This window comes from Monodon monoceros, unplaced genomic scaffold (assembly GCF_005190385.1).
Source record: "Monodon monoceros isolate NGI ecotype Baffin Bay Population unplaced genomic scaffold, NGI_Narwhal_1 Contig3951_ctg1, whole genome shotgun sequence".
NCBI classification, from domain to species: Eukaryota; Metazoa; Chordata; class Mammalia; order Artiodactyla; family Monodontidae; genus Monodon; species Monodon monoceros.
In genome coordinates, this window is record NW_021699865.1 from 1 (window position 1) to 14,285 (window position 14,285).

General features: G+C 39.8%; 1 long non-coding RNA gene across 1 annotated transcript; it reads right to left on the reverse strand.

Annotated features, from left to right (window-relative positions):
• Positions 1–2,471: 2,471 nt before the first annotated feature.
• LOC114883288 lies at positions 2,472–14,252 on the reverse strand. The gene is made up of 3 exons (XR_003790525.1): positions 14,239–14,252; positions 13,607–13,667; positions 2,472–2,867 (listed from the first exon to the last, which is right to left on the reverse strand). It is a non-coding gene; the product is annotated as an uncharacterized LOC114883288 (long non-coding RNA).
• Positions 14,253–14,285: the final 33 nt, after the last annotated feature.

A 14,285-nucleotide genomic window follows, 5' to 3' on the forward strand; every position in this document is an offset into this window, starting at 1 on the left:
CTTTAATATTTCTTGTAGGGAGGGTCTGCTGCTGCTGAATTCTTTTAGCTTTAATAGGTCTGAGAAAGTCTTTACTTCACTTTTGCTTTTGAAAGAGGGTATAGAATTGGTATACCTTTTGTTTTGAAAGAAGGTATAGAATTGGTAAAGAATTCTAGCTTGACAGTTTTTTCTTTCAGTATTTAAGACTAGAAGTCTGAGATCAGGGTGCCAACACAGTGGAGGCCTGCTGAGGGCTCTCTTCCTGGCTTTTAGACGACTGTCGTCTTGCTATTTCATAACATTAGGGGGGTAGGGGGAGAACTCTTTGGTTTCTCTTCTTATAAGGGCACTAATCCCATCATGAGGGCCCCACTTTCATGATCTCATCTAAACCTAATTATCTCCCAATGACCCCACCTCCAAATACCATCATATTGAGGGTTACGGCTTCATATATAAATCGGGGGGGGGGGGCACAATTCAGTCCATAGCATTATACCTATCCAGGAGTATTCCTTCTTATAATTGTCGCAATGATAGTAATAAACATAACTTAAGAGTTTTTTATGTACCAGCACTGTGTCACATGTTTATATGGATAGTTTCACATAGTCCTTATTACACAGATGAGGGAAATGAGTCTAGTTCATTAACTAGACTAAGGTTACAGATGTTGTTGTACAGCTAGGATTTGAGCTCAGGCAGTCTGACTTGAAGTCCTGAACTCCTAATTCCCTCCCTATACTGACTCAACCAGAGGAAAAATCATTTTGAAATCTGATGAATTCAGGAATTTGTTTTAGTTGTCAGATTTTTATGGACTCAGAAAAGAAGGGCTCCAAACATTTAAGTGGTTCTTTTGATAACTACTCATAAGAAAATAAACCAGACAGACAAAAAAAAAAAGTTGGCATAAAAAGAGTTAAAAGCAAAGAAAAACTTTGGAGAGTGTACAAATAACAGTTTGAAAAGTTTAACTCCTTGAGTGCTATTCATATGAGTTGTGCCTTGTAGAAAGCACCAGAAGTGATAACCTATCTAATTGGCTAACAAGGAAAAAATGAGTGAAGACCTATCATTCCTTGGCTCCAATAGGGTCTAGGAAACTAGTACTGTCAAATACTGCTGGTAAATCTATATTTGCATTCTTTCTGGAGAGAAAATATAAAAATATGGATTTAAAACTTCAAATAATGTATTCTCCTGAACAAATAATTTAAATATGGGCACTTGGCTTAGAGAAGTCAAGACATACACAAAATTTTATGTATACAGATAGTCATCACTTCAAAAATAGATTTATATATATTCTGGTTATTAAAAACACACTAATTGTTAAAAATTCAGAAAATACAGAGATGTCTAAAGAAACAAAAACATATAATTTTGGATATTACCTCTCAGATTTTACCATTGTTAATGGTAACAATGAAACATTATTCACTAAATAAATTTGATGGCTCCATAGAAAATACCATGCCTTCTTCCATTCAGAATGTCAGCATTCCTGTCCCATCATCTTGGCCCAATGACACATCTCACTGAAGTACAGAGAGCTCATAGCTAGCTCATTCTTAAATATGCACAGTCAAGATTCCCCCAGACAGCTGAAGAAGCTTCCAATATAAAGACTGAAAACAACAATTCAGGGAACAGGAGAGAACATGCATGCATATGCGCACACACATGCACATAGACACACACGGAGTGAGAAAACTGCACCCTTAAAACAGTAACAGGATGTTATGAAAGAGTAACAGAGGACAAAACCTCCTGAAAGTTAAAACTAGTGCTGAAATTAAATCAATAGAATGGGAGAAGATATTTGCAAATGATATATCTGATAAGGGGTTAATATCCAAAATATACAAAGAACTCATACACATCAAATCAAAAAAACCTGATTAAAAAATGGACAGAGAACCTGAATAGACATTTTTCCAAAGACGACATACAGATGTCCAACAGACACATGAAAAGATGCTCAACATCACGAATCTCCATGGAAATGCAAATCAAGACCACAGTGAGATACCACCTCACACCTGCTAGAAAGACAAGAGACAAGTGTTGGCGAGGATGTGGAGAAAAGGGAACCCTCATGCACTGTTGGTGGGAATGTAAATTAGTGCAGCCACTATGGAGAACAGTATGGAGGTTCCTCAAAAAAACTAAAAATAGAACTACCATATGATCTAGCAGGGTATTTATCTGAAGAAAAAGAAAACACTAATTAGAAAAGATATATGTTCCCCAATGTTCACTGCAGCATTATTACTCTCCAGGTGAGGTGAGGCAGGAGGAGGCACTTGCCGAGAATTGTACATCCCTTTCTTTAACATCACGCATTTAAGTGATTCACCCAAGAATGCTCTTCCAATGTACTGGCAGCACCTGCTGTCAAAGTGGGTCTCCTTTCTCTTGTCTCCCTAACGCCCTTATGTTTACACAGGTGTCGAATTGATTTAAAAACCATCACACACCAAGCATCCAGGAGTTGTCCTCTGTATTTGTCACACGGGAAACCTGTTATCACCTTCTCTTCTCGTCAAGGTGTCGCTCTTGCTCTCAGATTCAGCTTAGCATTGAGAGAAATCAGAGTCCAAACACTGACTAAAGTGTACAGATGACGAATGATGGGAGTTTCCACGAAGCTCACGCAGGTACGACAGTAGAGATAACAACACTCTGCTTTTCTGTTTTGCTATCTGTAAAGCAAGACTTTCGACCTTGATGCTAAGGTTTCTTTCACGACTCCGAAATTCTAGGAGTTACAGAGGAGGAAGAAAGGGAGGTGTACTAAGAAAGAAATGGAAAATTTTATTCCAGTCAACTTGAAGATTATAACCTGAGAGTCTTTGAGAAATCTCCGAGGACTCTTCCACCTGTTAGAGGTCAAAGCACAGTTATATAAGTTTTTGAGACAAAGGGGGTTATACATCAAATGATGTATAATTTACAGTTTACACAATCCAGATGTACACATATAGTGAGCAGTGGGTCATGGGTCATTGTGACCCCTTGCAAGATTAAGGAGGAATGTTATCTCCTAAGGGGGTCTGGTTAATGTAGATGCATAACACACACTAAAGGGAAGAGAGGATGCCCAAATGGGCAAAGAAAAATTTTATGTTTAAATTATTCTCATCTTGCCATAAAATATGGATTTTATTTCATCATTACAAAGTTCTTTCCCAGGACACCTGAAATATATAAAGAAGGAACATAATCTTTACCATTGGAAAATCCATGACTCCACGCAAATTTCCTTGTGACTCCTTAGAATACAATTCCAGCTATATGCTAAACTGTTTTTGCCAAAGTAAACTGTGAAATCATAAACATGATGTGAGGGGCTGCCTGTACATTTAGACCTCGGTGTCATTAATCAGTATATGTAATCTTAACAAGGTTATGCAGAGGAGAGATGGAGACAGATGACACACATCAAAGTTCAATGAACTTTGAAGGATAGACATAGAAATAGAGATGGAATGAGTGGCAGTGGGGAGATGTATTATCAATTAACTGTCAACTATGGGACAAGATGGCAGGATGAACTCATGTGGAAATGAAATCTCCCTTTTCATACATACTGAAATGCTAGATACAATACTTTTTAAAAACTAGGGACTTCCCTGGTGGTCCAGGGGCTAAGACTCCACTCTCTCAATGCAGGGGGCCCGGGTTCGATCCCTGGTCAGGGAACTAGATCCCACATGCTACAACTAAGAGACCACATGCCACAACTAAAGGTCTTGCATGCCACAAATAAAGATCCCACGTGCCACAACTAAAAATATCCCACATGTGGCAACTAAGAGCTGGTGCAGCCAAATAAGTAAATAAATACGTAAATATTAAAAAAAAAAACAGGGCTTCCCTGGTGGCACAGTGGTTAAGAATCCACCTGCCAACGCAGGGTACACGGGTTCGAGTCCGGGTCCTGGATGATCCCACATGCCGTGCCGTGAAACAACTAAGCCCGTGTGCCACAACTACTGAGCCTGTGCTCTAGAGCCCACATGCCACAACTACTGAGCCCACGTGCCACAACTACTGAAGCCTGCGCACCTAGAGCCTGTGCTCTGCAACAAGAGAAGCCACTGCAATGAGAAGCCTGCACGCAAGGAAGAGTAGCCTCCCACTCACCGCAACTAGAGAAAGCCCGCGCGCAGCAATGAAGACCCAGCGCAGCCAAAAATAAATAATTTTTTTTAAAAAAGTAATAGAGTAAAAAAAAAAACCCAAAACTAAACACTAGTTCAGCCTGAAAGCAGGAGGCTTTAAATATAAAGTTGGTTCTCTCTCTCTCCCTCTCTATCCTGATTGCTTCCAATATATATATATATTCCGACTGCTTCTATTTTATATAAATGTAAATAAATATATATTAAAACATGTGTGGGGCTTCCCTGGTGGCGCAGTGGTTGAGAGTCCGCCTGCCGATGCAGGGGACACGGGTTCGTGCCCCGGTCCGGGAAGATCCCACATGCCGCGGAGCGGCTGCGCCCGTGAGCCATGGCTGCTAAGCCTGCGCGTCCGGAGCCTGTTGCTCCGCAACGGGAGAGGCCACAACAGTGAGAGGCCCGCGTACCGCAAAAAAAAAAATGTGTGTATGTATGTGTGTATGTATATATAATGTATATGTTATCAAACCAAACTTGGATCTGCTGGCCGGAACGCAGTAAAGCCAATCTATCACACCAGATTGCGATGAAGGAAAAATGCAGCATTTATTGCAGGGCACCAAGCAAGGTATCCAGGTAGCTAATGCTCAAAAGACCCAAACTCACCGATGGCTTTCAGGGAAAGGTTTTTAAAGACAGGGTGAGGGAGGGGGGTTGCGGGGTGCGTGATCAATTGTGGACATTCTTCTGATTGGTTGATGGTGAGGTAATTGGGAGTCAACATCATCAACCTTCTGGTTCCAACCGGTCTGGGGCCTATGTGCTTGTGTTCAGCATACAGTTAACTTCTTCCACCTGGTGGGGGTTTCAGTATTTGCAAAACAGCTCAAAGGATTTGGCTCAGAATATTATCTATAGACCTTGAGGAAGAACTAAAGGTCCTTGACTTTGTTTAATGGCTAAACTATTATTATTTTGTCTTGCTTGACTGTTTTCTTTTGTTTCGGCATTTTCTCACTTCTCTGATTAAATTTATTTTTTGGAACTTGGGGAAGGTGTAGGAGGCTAAAGTTTTTCTACAAACAAGAGGCAGCTGGAATACACGGCGGGGGGGGGGGGGGGGGGGGTGGTGTCTGTCCCCCCTTATGGGGGAAAGCCCCATAAGGTCCTGCTCAGAGAGCATATTCAGGTGCCCTAAATAAAGAGGCTACAACAATGAGAATTGAAGCCCTGTGATCCACAAAGTAACTGAACCAAATATATGCCTCAGGGATTGTGTTTTCACACCTGAGGCACAGGCTTGTGCCAGTGGGAAAGCTGAGACTGAGGGAGGTGCCAGGAACGGGCAACCCCTTCCATGAACTAAAACAATAAAAGCTCCAGAAAAGGCAGATTTAGCAAATAAAAATACAAGACACCCAGTGAGATTTGAACTTCAGATAACAAATATTCAAAACATACATACTGGGCTTCCCTGGTGGCGCAGTGGTTGGGAGTCCGCCTGCCAATGCAGGGGACGCGGGTTCGTGCCCCGGTCCGGGAAGATCCCACATGCCACAGAGCGGCTGGGCCCGTGAGCCATGGCCGCTGAGCCTGTGCGTCCGGAGTCTGTGCTCCGCAATGGGAGAGGCCACAACAGTGAGAGGCCCGCGTACCGGTTAAAAAAAAAAACACAAAAAAACACACTAAGTAATTATTGCTTATCTGAAATTCAAATGTAACTGAGCATCCTGTATTGTATCTGGTAACCCTACCTCAGAATGAAGTGAGGGGCAAGTCACACATACATTTTAGGGGGTGGTAGTTCCAGGCAGAGAGAATAGCAAGTACAAAGGCACTGAGGTAGGAACACAGTTGGCATATTTGAGGAATAAGAAAGCTAGAATGGCTGAAGTGGTGAGAGCAAGGGGGACAGTAGTAGGAGATGAGTTGGAGAAGCAGACTGGGGCAGAGATCTCATTGGGCCTTGCAGCCCATGGTAGGGACACAGGATTTTATTTTAAAGTGTGATGAATAGTCACTGGGCAGTTTGGGACAGGAGAGTGACTGGTGATTCAATAGGATTATTCTGGTTTCTGTGTGGTAGAGAGAGATGAGGGTAGAAACAGAGAGTCCAGTTAGGATGCTCAGCCAGCAATCCAGGCAAAGATGTTGGTAGCTAGGACTAGGTTGGTAATTATATTGGGGGAAAAAAGTGATCAGATTCAGTATATATATTTTAAAGTAGAACTCATTTGCTGATAGGTTTGATGTAGAACGTGTCTGAAAAAGAAGCATCAAAGATGACTCCAAAGTTTCTGGACTGAGTGACTAGGTGAATGCTGGTATCATAAGATGAGGAATACTATGGGAAGAGGAGGTTTGAGAGTGGTGGAAGTCAAGAGTTTAATTTTAGACCTGATAAGCTTGAGATATGTATTAAACATCAATCAGAGGGACTTGCCCGGTGGTGCAGTGGTTAAGACTCCACACTCCCCAATGCAGGGGGCCCAGGTTCAATCCCTGGTCAGGGAACTAGATCCCACATGCATGCCGCAACTAAGAGTTCGCATGCCACAACTAAGGAGTCCATGTGCTGCAACTAAGGAGCCCTCGAGCCGCAACTAAGAAGCCTGCCTGCTGCAACTAAGGAGCCCACGAGCAGCAACTAAGACTAAATAAATATTTTTTTTTAAAAAACTGTCAATCGGAGAAGTGAGGTTAATGTCTGGATGTATGAGTGTGGAGTTCTAGGGAACTGCCAAGACTAAAGAGTTAATTTGAGGTGCACTAAAACAGAGACAATTAAAGTCATTACATGGGAGGAAACCAACTGGAATGTCAGTGTAGAAAGGAAAAAGGACTGTACCCTGGGGTATTCTAAGATTAAGGGTTGGGAGGAAAAGGAGGAGGAGAATTAAGCAAAGGAAACTGAGAAAGGGCAGCCAGCAAGGTAGGAGAAAAACGAGGAGAGTGTGGTGCCCTGGGAACAACTGAAGAGAATGTCAGGAAGTGGGAGAGAGATTAGCTGTTTCAAATGCTGCTGGGAAAAGGAATAAGATGAAGACCATGAATTGTCTGTGACATTTTTCAATGTCAAGATTAAGAGATTATGGGAGCCGGACTTCCCTTGTGGCACAGTGGTTAAGAATCTGCCTGTCAATGCAGGGGACACGTGTTCAAGCCCTGGTCTGGGAAGATCCCATATGCCGCGGAGCAACTAAGCTCGTGCACCACAACTACTGAGCCCGTGTGCTACAACTACTGAAGTCCGCACGCCTAGAGCCCGTGCTCCGCAACAAGAGAAGCCACCGCAATAAGAAACCCGTGCACCGCAATGAAGAGTAGCCCCCGCTCGCCGCAACTAGGGAAAGCCTATGCGCAGCAACGGAGACCCAATGCAGCCAAAAATAAATAAATAATTAAAAAACAACAAGAAAAAGAGATTATGGGAGGCATAACAAGAATGGTTTTCTATTGTGGGGATGAAAATCAGATGGGAGGGGGTTAAAGACAATAGAAGATGAGAAAATAAAGACAATGAACTATAATTTCAAGGAGTTATTGATGTAAATGAAAGCAGAGAAATGGAGTAGGGGCTGCAATAGGATATTGGGTCAAGGGAGGGATATCTTTGTAAATGACAGCAGTTATTATAATCTATCTGTAAACTAACAGGAATCACCCAGTAGAAAGGGAAAAGTGGACAATTCAGAGAAGAGAGGAAAAATGGCAGGATCACAGTCTCCTTGAGTGGTTGAGAGGAGACGGAATCTAGTTCGCAGATGGAGGGACTGGGTGTAAATAAGAGCCCAGACTGATCCATACTAACGGGAGAGATTATACGGGACAGATTTGGGAAGGTAGGCAAATGGGGGCAGAGGGAGGACTGAGAGTGTGGAGTTATCTCCTGATTGCTTCTATATTATCAATAAGAAATCAAGGAGGTGGGGAGAGTTCTGAAGAGACAGGGGAAAGTGTGAAATGTTCTCCTGGAAAATTGATATGAGCGTAATGAGAGTAACTGATAAAATGAGAGTAATTGATAGAAAAAATATTGCAGTATCTTCAGGAGAAATCACATCTTTATAGTATTGAATCCTCATGTTCAAGGCCTTGATGCACCTTTCCATCATTTAAGCCTTCCTTTTTATTTTTCAGGACTTTCAACAAGTTTTCTTCATATAACTCTCTGTCCTTTCAAATTCAGCAACAATGTCTAGGTGATGGCTTTTCAAAGCTAAGTGATATGGAGGGTACAGAGTTTTTTTTTAAAAAGCCAGATTTTTGTCTTCAGGGGTCATAGGATCTGTGAGTGAGTCTAGATGTGTCCATTTATGTGGACAATTGCAAAGGAATAGAATGCAGGGGGCTGATTAGTTTACTGTGAGAGTTCACAGTGGGCAACAGCCACTCAAGAAGAAGAAGAAAAAGATGTCCAGTCACTTTATCAGGAGTATCTATGCTCCTGCAGTCCTGCTCATTTACCTAGCACTAGAGGACACACATGTGCAGCTGTTGGAGTCACAAGGAAGTCCTGACTGGTTAGCAATTCTGTTTGATTTGGCTGTTCTACCTGAGACATTTCTTGATCTCCCTTTTCCTTTCAGAAATATACCTAAAAGGAGTTAGCTGGGTGTTTTTTAATAGCATCAAGCTACCAAATGTATTGAGATAAAGGGGAGGGGGTTGTGAGCATTGGTACACTGTTTCTAGCTAAGGAGATGACAGGCTTTTGGTCCTTGGTCAATTCTATATAGCATGTAAATAATCCTAACAATAGTGCATTTGTTTTTTATTACTGAGCAGCCTGAGAAGTCTGTTGTCAAGATTTTGATGGCTATATTTCTAGGCTATTTTTTGTACTTAATGATATTTTACAATAGTGATATCACAAGCTAAACTGTAAACTACTGTTTATCTTAATATAAAATTTTTTTTGCAACAGAGAAGTATCCCAGCTCTAAGCCACCATGGATCTGATGATCTGCTCATCACAGTAGCTGGCTTCTGCATGGCAGCTTAACTCTCTAGGTGAAAAAGAAAATTCAAATTGCTCATTTGTTATATCTATAATTTTTTTTTACTAAAAGTGAAACAAAGTAAAATGAAAGACTGAAAATAAAGAGGTAAGCCATGAGAAATCAGACAGAGGTAAAGAGAAGCAAGAAGGAACAGTAACATTAACCTCAGATAAGGGTATATTGGTTAGATATAAATTGAAAGCACTAAATAGGATAAAAATTAATTTATAAAAGGCACAATTTACAAAAAGGATAGAGTAGTCATAGTCCTGTACAAACCAAAGACATAGCAATTGAATACATAAACCTACCTTTTGGAAATGCAAGAAAAACTAGTTTAAGATACATTTAAGTTGGAATTTTCAATCACACCTCTTTTAGAATTAGACTGATCTAGGAAATATATCAGAGAATCGAATTCTGCAATCAATAAATTTGAATACTAAAACCAGTACACCTGATGTAATAGAAACACAGAATTTTCCAAATATAAGTAGAAAATATGCATATTTTAAATGTCCATAGAATATGTAAACGTTGACTATGTTCTTGACAAAGAAGAAAATCTTAATTTAAAAAGTACAGAACCTAATTCTCTGATCATAATAAAACTAGAAAAAATAAAAAGATGATTGAAAAAAAAATTTTTTTAATGATACCAAGTCCTGGATAAACCTTGGATCAAAGAGAAAATTACAAGCAAAATTACAACATATGTAAAGAGGAATGAAAAAGAGAATACTTTAAACTAAAAGCTACAGAACACAACACAAGCTGTATTCAGAGGCACATTTATGGCCTTAAGATGTCTTCATTAAAAACAAAAGATTAAAGGGACTTCCCCGGTGGTCCAATGGGTAAGACTCCACGCTCCCAATGCAGGGGGCCCAGGTTCAAGCCCTGGTCAGGGAACTAGATCCCACATGCGTGACACAACTAAGAGTCAGCATGCCACAACTAAGACCCAGAGCAGCCAAAATAAATAAATACATATAAAAAACAACAAAAACAAAAAACAAAAGATTAAAAATGAAGGCACTTAGAAAAAAATAAAGAATCTTAGATCCATATTTAGAAGTTAGAAAAGAACAACAAAAGAGAGTAGGATGAAGAATTATCACAAAAACTAAAATTGAAAAATAGAACAGCAGAAAAGCAAACTCCAAAGCTGGTTCTTTGACAAGTTCAACAAAATAGACAAATCCCTTGTGAGCCTGACTTAGAAAAAAAGAAAGCAAAATTATGTAAGGTTAGGAATGAGAAAAGTAAACAACCACATGTGCAGAACAGATTTTTTTAAATCATAAGAGAATTCTATGTCTAACACAATGACAACTAATTTGAAAAACCTTCTGGAAATGGATGACTTCCAAGCAAATTATAATTGATCCAGAAAACATAGAAAAGATGAATAATTCAATTATCATAGAAGAGAGTAGACACCTTGTTTAAAATTCACATATAATAATGCTTCATGTAACATAGTTTCACAACCAAGTTCTCTATTCAGTCTTAAAAGAGCAGATAATTCTAAAGTTACTTAAATTATTTCAGACCATAGAAAAATATGAAATGCTCCCTAATTTATTTTAAGGGATCTCATATAATTTTAAATACCAACATACAATTAACATAGTACCAAAAAAACCTACATACCAATCTCACTAATGAGATATATTCTAAATAAAATATCAATAAATGACACTTAGGAGTGTATCAAAAGAATAATATACTTTGACCAAAGTTATTTGAAGAGCCTATCAGTATTTTGATAGGCACTGTTTCAAAAATTTTTGTCATAAACTTTTATCTTTAATACACTGAATTTTCTCCTCCTGGAACATGAAAATCTCCATTTACTTAGGTCTTTCATGTCTTTCAATAATATTTCATATTTCCCATAAAATTCTTGTACATCTTTTGCTCAGTGTATTCTGATAGGTTCCTTTTTTTCTATTTTATTACTGGTATATAAGAAAATTTTAAGTTTTTATATGTTGATTTAGCCACTTTGCTGAACCATTTAATTAGTTCTAACAGTTTGTCATTTCATTCTCCTGCATTTTCTAGAGAGAAAATCACATCATCTGAAAATAATATTTTTGCTTCTTCCTTTCCTAATCTTTTTTATCTTTTTCTTGTTTTATTGCGTTGGCTAGAAAATCTAACACCATGTTGAAATTAGCAGAGAAAGCGGGTATCCATTTTTCCCTGACTTTAATGGGAATTTCTCTAATGTTTCATCGTTCTGTACAATATTTACTATAGATTTATGGTGCCTTTTATCAACTGCTATTTATCCATTCCCATTTTGCTGAAAGTGTTTTAAGTAGATACTGAATTTTTTCAGAAAACATTTTATCAGTTGAGATGATCAGTTTTTAAACCTCTAAACTATACAAATGATTTATAGCAACAGATTTTCTTTTCTTTCTTTTTCTTGTTGTTTTCAGTTTTTGGCCACACCCCACGGCATGTGGGATCTTAGTTCCCCGACCAGGGATCAAACCCATGCCTCCTGCATTGGAAGGCAGAGTCATAACCACTGGACCACCAGGGAAGTCCCAGATTTTCTAATATTAAATCATTTCATAAGTGCTTTCTTGTTCCAAATGAAGTGCAAGATTGAATTTGCTAATATTTTACTTTAGAGCTTTGTATCTATGTGAGTTTGGTCTCTAGCATTTTTTTTTTTCTTCCCCTTGTGCTGTATTTATCAGGTTTTTCTATCAGGGGGATGCTAACAATACAAAATAAGTTGAACTACAATGAGGTATCACTTCACATAGGTCAGAATGGCCATCATCAAAAAGTCTACAAATCATAAATGCTGGAGAGGGTATGGAGAAAAGGGAACCGTCCTATACTGTTGGTGGGAATGTAAATTGGTGCAGCCACTATGGAGAACAGTCTGGAGGTTCCTTAAAAAACTAAAAATAGAGTTACCATATGATCCAGCAATCCCACTCCTGGGCATATATCTGGAAAAGTCAAAAACTCCGATTCTAAAAGAAACATGCACCCCAATGTTCACAGCAGCACTATTTATAATAGCCAAGACATGGAAGCAACCTAAATGCCCGTTGACAGATGAATGGATAAAGAAGATGTGGCATATACACACACACACACACACACACACACACACATATATACCTATGGAATATTACTCAGCCATAAAAAAGAATGAAATAACGTCATGTGTGGCAGCAACATGGATACACTTAGAGATTATCATACTAAGTGAAGTCAGTCTGACAGAGAAAGACAAATATTATATGATATCACTTATATGTGGAATCTAAAAAACTGATACAAATGAACTTATTTACAAAAGATAAATAGACACAGACATAGAAAACAAATTTATGATTACCAAAGGGGAAAGGGGGGGAAGGATACATTAGGAGGTTGGGATTAACATACACACTGCTACTATATATAAAATAGGTAAACAACAAGAACCTACTGTATAGCACAGAGAACTATATTCAATATCTTGTAATAACCTACAGTGGAAAAGAATCTGAAAAAGAATACATGAATATATATATTAATCACTTTGCTGTACACCTGAAACTAACAGAACATTGTAAGTCAACTATACTTCAATTAAAAAAAATTTTTTAAAGTTGAACAACTCTCCTCCCCCACCTCATTTCACACCACAATTTCCATGACAAAAAAAAATCAACAAGCAAAAATCATGCAGCTTGAAAGTAGCATTCCAGGAATAAAGGACAGCATGATCAGGGACACCAGGATGAAAAAGCACAGGATATGCTCAGAGGATAGGGTATACGACTTCTTAAACTGGAATAAGTAACACACAGTAAGTCTGGTCCAAGCTGTTAATTAATCTTCAAATCACAACTCCCCTGCACTCAATTTATTCATTTTATATACAAAACAGACTCCAAACTCCAGCCTGTATTCAAGATCCCTCCTGCTTTAACCTAACTTCTTTTTACATTCCAACCTGTGCTTGTCTGTGATGTCTGTCTGCCTAGCATGCTGTCTATGATGGTCTATGATGGCACATCCAAATCATACCCACCTATCAAGGGGATAGACCAAATGTCCATGAAAAGTTCTCAGATCCAATGAAATTATATTTGAATTCACTTGTACTACAGCTATTTATCGTCAGCGTTTGGCTTGCCTACTTCTTAAGCTCTTTGACAGCTATACTGGGTTGTACAGTGTCACATTCCCCCCACCCCCACCCCATTCATGTCCTTCCTGGACCTTAGAATGTGACTTTATCTGGAAATAGTGTCATTGCAGATGTAGTTAGTTAAGATCAGGTCATACTGGAGTAGGATGGGCCCTTTATCCAACGGGACTAGTGTTCTTTTAAGAGATGAGACACAGACCACAACATGAGAAAAGAGTTAAGAGACTGGAGGAAGGCAGGTACAAGCCAAAGAACACCAAGGATTGCTGGACAGCACCAGGAACTAAGAAGGGGCAAGGAAGGGTTGGTTTTACCTAGTCTCAGAGGAAACATGATTCTGCTGACACCTTTATTTCGGACTTCCAGCCTCCAGAACTGTGAGAAAATAAATACCTGTTGTTTTAAGGCACCCAATGGGTGTCACTCCGTTATGACAGCCCTAGGAAACTAAGACAACAGCAATTTTAATTTCTAATTTACCTTCCCAACCCAAAGACTGCCATATCCATAGACCAGCCCAGGACTACGTAGGCGCTCAATCCCGGCGGTGGTAAAGGAATGAGTGAGCTTCAACAGTCCTACTAATCAAGAATTACTAGGCGCTTATGAGCTACTGCTGTGAGATGCACAGCCAACGTTCAGCAAATGGTAGCCATTATTGCGGCAAGATATGGGGCTACACAGATAAACGAAAGACAGTAAGAAACTAAATACAGCAAGGGGCAAGTGGAGCAAGGCCAGAAACACGGGCAGTTGTGGGGGGTAGTGGGCCTCGATTCCCCGGAGGATCCCCGTGGGAGAAGTGGGTTGTTTTCTGAATAGATGGAGTCTCCAACCCGCTCTCTGAAGCCCCACTAAACGACTCCCAGGCCTCTCCGGCCGTGGACCCAGCAACAAACACACCCCTCCCCCAACCCGCGTCCCTAGCTGCTCTAGACCACCCTACCGGGCATACGGCAGTCCTCCCAGAAAGCGTCAACCACTTCGTTCTCT